Source organism: Phycodurus eques, chromosome 9 (assembly GCF_024500275.1).
Source record: "Phycodurus eques isolate BA_2022a chromosome 9, UOR_Pequ_1.1, whole genome shotgun sequence".
In the NCBI taxonomy this organism is placed as follows: domain Eukaryota; kingdom Metazoa; phylum Chordata; class Actinopteri; order Syngnathiformes; family Syngnathidae; genus Phycodurus; species Phycodurus eques.
Genome location: NC_084533.1, coordinates 26280471 through 26285478, shown reverse-complemented (window position 1 = coordinate 26285478; position 5008 = coordinate 26280471).

Sequence of the window (5008 nt, the reverse complement as noted above, 5' to 3'; positions counted from 1 at the left end):
TATTATTACTTTAATTTACATAGTATAATAAGTGATGCAAGAGGCTAAAAGGGGAGCAAAAATGATTAATTTATTCATTTTTTTGCCATTATAATGTGTCATTCCCATGATAGTTCATCTGTCACACATGCATGCAAGCAATTTTATTTATCGCCCTAGTGCGGGGGGGGGGGGGGGAATTGCTGTGAAAATCGAGTAGAAAATGTGATATAAAACTCATTAATTAACCTTTAGTCAAATAATATACATAACTATAGAACATAACATGATTCCATTTATAAAGCATATGTTGACATTTTATTGGTCTGAGAAGGTGGATAAGTATGAACACAATATTCCCTACTGTGGGATTTCATTTTGGAGGAGGAGAAATGAGGACGAACCTCAATGGATGCAAAAATCAACCTGATTTCCAGATGTGCAGACCCCCCCCCCCCCGACACACACACCGCACCCCTACCTGACCTCCGAGACTATAAGGAAATGAAAAAGGATTAGCCAGACTCCGAATCAACGAAATGACTTCAACCGACTTCGCCGGCTAGCCGCGGGCTGCTGGCGCAAAAGCATGTTGAAGTTGACATTTCAATTGTACCAGTCATTTGCATTCCATTTGACTCCAGATGACACCACGTCCATCCCCATCCCGCACGCCGTATTAGAGATTCAGGCAGCGGGTTCCGATTTCCCTGTTCAAAGACGAACCCCGAGAGGAGTTGCGGTTTAATTAAGGTGTGCGGGAATCCTGTCAATCTTTGACGAACACGACGAGGTCACAATTTCAATCAAATTCCTAAAATGTCCGGAGCAAATCTTCCACCGCCACCAGACAGACCTTATTAAACGTTCATCGTTAGTTCAGCACAGATATTCCCAAAATGGTGATCTGGTGGAACTGAATAACCAGGTTTGTTACACAGCAAGTCCAACGATTGTCACGGTGACTTGGGACGGGAAGTTTCTGCATGGGACGTGTACTCCATCCACACGTCTACTCAGTAAACAAACACACTCCTATGTCGTTTTTGCCAATGTTTTTCACTGGTCCAACAGTGCGTACGTGCGGTAAACATAGACAGTGGCCACGTGATTACATGCAACGCAAATACATGTGTTTTTATTCATATTTTTCACGGGCTCGAGGGAGACATTTTTGCACCGACCAATTTTTGTGGTCGACTTTCACAGGCCTAGCACTGATTTTTTGTTTGTTTTCTCCCCGATCTGCTCGGAAAGCGGTCGGGGCCGACAATCGTAAATGTTAAACGATTTCAGTATTTACGATGGCAAACCGATTTTGCCAAGCCACAGAATCTGTAATTATGACACAAAATCGGAAAGATAACCAACTACGACACTTTGTTCTTTTTCTTCTTTGTATGTTCCATCTGTCCGGATGCCCCGTGGCACCGTGCTGCCTCTCACAGGTCAGACTCACTACTATGACCGAAACGTGCGGCGTGCTGTGTTGGCCATCTGGAGTACCCGACACACTAAAAAAAAAAAAAAAGCAGTAAACACGCATTTTCAGATTTTTTTTTTCCCCCCCACCTGCTGGCTCACATTTTAGAAACAGGTTAAGATGTGAAAAACCAGTACGTGTATAACCTGCTTTGGCATCAGCCGCACTCACGTCGCGTATGGCTGTCCAGCGGCCACCTGTTTGAAGCAACAGCCCGCCGACCTGTAATTATCCCATCACAATCCACGTGTCATTTTGACATTCCTGCCACGGAGAAACCCACACACACGCACACACGCGCGCGCACGCACGCACACACTGACAGCGGACTCATTCCAAATGTGACAAGTGTGCACCACCGTGCCGCCGCGACAGAAGGAGATCCACCCTCAAACATGTTCCCTGCCGCCTGCTCCTTCATGGAAATTGCTACTCCTGGCTTGTCACCTTTCAATCCATTTTCTCAAGGTCAGCTACGTGAAGGGCGGATGGCTGGCCAAGGTAATGAGTTTGAAATGGCATTTAGAGCGGCGACGGGGCTAGCTCATCACGCTATGGATCCAGAGGGAACGTATAGTGTTAATAAAGTTAGGTGGCGGTCAAAGAGAGAAAGAAAAGATCAAGAAAGGACTGATTTGTAAGGTGACTAAACCAAAAACCACAGTTCGGTACATACATTAAGTTTTAAGGTTGCGATTTGGTTCACATTGGGGACAGTAAGTAAACCAAATGTTATTTCTGTCTAATATTAATGGTTTACAGCTCTACAGGAAAGTGGAACCTCGTTTGTCTTCTTTTTAGGAAATGTACAATGCAGACAAGTGTAACATGTATGCAAGTGAGAGAAAAAATAAATATCCTATAATATGTAACAGCTTGAATCAACCAAGTGCTGATAGAAGAAAACTAAAAGAGAAACCGCATTTATCAGTGCAGCAACTAAGAAATTCTGGATTCCATGCTCTTAGCTTAGCAGCTAGTGTAATATTATACTTCAGACAATTAGAGCAGGCAACAACGTCTCAATGTGCCGAAAAAATGTCTGTTTAGAAAAGTAACAGAGCCCCTCCCATCCTGTGGGTGGCAGCGTTACACAAAAAACAAAAATCCACATATTAACGCAAAATAACGTACGATATGAGGGGTGAAGTTGGTCCAATTAGGCGCAAATTTGCAGCTTGGATTATGTCCAACAAAATGGCGGTAGGGTAGTCAGGGAAACTGAAGTGATGCAACCAGCCATGAATCAAAAACTGTATTCTATTCATGTTCTGTAAATGTCACCACACACCCCAAGGGTGCATATGTGAGCAAGCAGAAAAACAATTCTATTTAGCTTTTCCACATCTTTTGTTTTCCTTTTATTCAATCGTCCTTTCAGGGATAACACGAAGCGGCGCGATGGCGTCGGGGGCGGGGGTGGGGTTGTGCTAACGGGGCTGTTTTTCCAAGCGCCTCGCTCCTCATCATCTCCACGCCACGGCAGGAGAGCGTTTGTTTACCCACAAGCCACCGGGCCTCGCTGATTGCCATCCCGACAGTGATGGCCAAGGATGAGGCCGATCAATAGCCATCTTGCCCCAATTCCTCAAGCAATAACATTGAATGGGGAAAGCCATTTACTTTTACTTACCTTTATTTTGTGTTATGGCGAGGACCGCCGGCTCTGATGAAGCGGGGATTCAACAGTGGGGGCTCTATCCCCCCCCATTGTGATGTTTTCCACTATTAAAATATGGTCAATTGCGAGGATCAGGGCAAAAATGGCTGACACGGCCAACTGCTGACAAAACGACGAAATGTTTTTCAAGTGTCATTGACAAGTGGGCATCACTTGGGACTATTGCCTCAATTCACCTTGAAGTACGACAACATAATATGAATACCAAACTCTTAGCATAGCCGAGCAATGCTGATATCAGTCGGACCATCTCCTACGCATACCCACCGGTGAATTTCCCACAGGACGATTTTCAAACGAAAGGTTCACGGTTAAAGGTAAAACCCGCCCATCGTAGTTCAAAAACGGCGGTGGTACGTCTCGTACTGGGAAAGGACCGAAGACGAAAGATATTAAATGGCTATCAAGTGTCAGACTGAATACAAGGAACTCAAATGTCTCGTAAGGTGCCCATCTGGCTAGAATTAGTGGTTCATGTATGGTAACAAAGTCCGTGAAAGAAACCTAAAAATGGTCCAAAATGACCCTAAAATGGTTGCTTCAAACAAAAATGGTACACTTGAAGGATGAGTTTTCAAGACTTTCTGTGTGTGTGTGTGTGTGTGAGTCTACTCTTGATAGACACGGCCACGAAATGTCACGTCGCTAAGTGAAAGTGACTTTGACCTTGTGGAGTTAGTGAATTGAGTTTTGTCTATTTATGGAGAGTCATCAAATTTCGCCGCTATTCCTCGCTCCAAAAAAAGAATCAAAAAAGAATAATTGTGTTACTGTACTACTGTCTACTATACGTGGTTCAAAGTGTGTAGCAATTGGAGAAAATCTTGTCGGACACGTATATTTTTCAATGACCAACATGATCCTAAAACAGCTGCTTCAAACCAAAATGGCTGACTTCCTGTGTATTTTCAGGTATGGTTTGGTGGGAAAAAATTATGAATCTACTCGTGACAGATATATATATATATATATATATATATATATATATATATATATATATATATATATATATACCAAGCTGCTTTTAAAGGTTGCATGGAAATGGGTGAAATCAACACACGTACGCATTGTCAGAATTGAAGATAAATCATCTCCGTGTGTCTGCGATCTTTGTTGGCATGTGAATGGACGAATTATTGGACTCCATGGTAATGTTTTCCAGAACCTAAAATGTATAGATATGTTCGAAAAGCTGTAAAAGTCAAGTAACCCGAGGCCAGATATTTAGTACCTCTAAATATCCACTTTTTTTACGCTACTGTTTGGCAGTATCTGTCCACACAGTGTTTACCACTCTCTTCACATTTTATGTTTAGCATTTAGCAAACTTTTAGAAATAGTCCAAGTATCAAGAATTATTGTACACTTTTCACTAGGGCTGCACGATATATTGTTCGAGCATTGTCATATGTGTGCGCAATAGTAACATTGCAGGTCCACATAAGAATAAAACAACGAACTTAATGGTAACATACAGTCACGTGAAAAGGCAGACATGCTAATGATTATTAGCCCTAACGTTACGGTAAATTATTTTAAAAAATGTGAAATGTGCGCTGCTTTCCCCAAGTCTATTATCCGGTATTTTTTCCATATCACAATATACAGTATATTGCAGGGTCATCGATACATTAGAGATACATCGTTAGAGTCATTGTGAAGAACAGTTTACATGCTAAGTTCACAATTGCTCCGTTCTGCCGATTGCACTGTAGATTTTGTTGTCTAATGATCATTTACCATTCAGCTTGACTGTGCCGGGCCACAAAAGGTTAGCCAAGCGGTCAATTTTATTTATTCAACTAAATATAACCAAGAAGGTTATGGACACTCGCAATTAATCATCGTCCTATCTGCACTCGCAT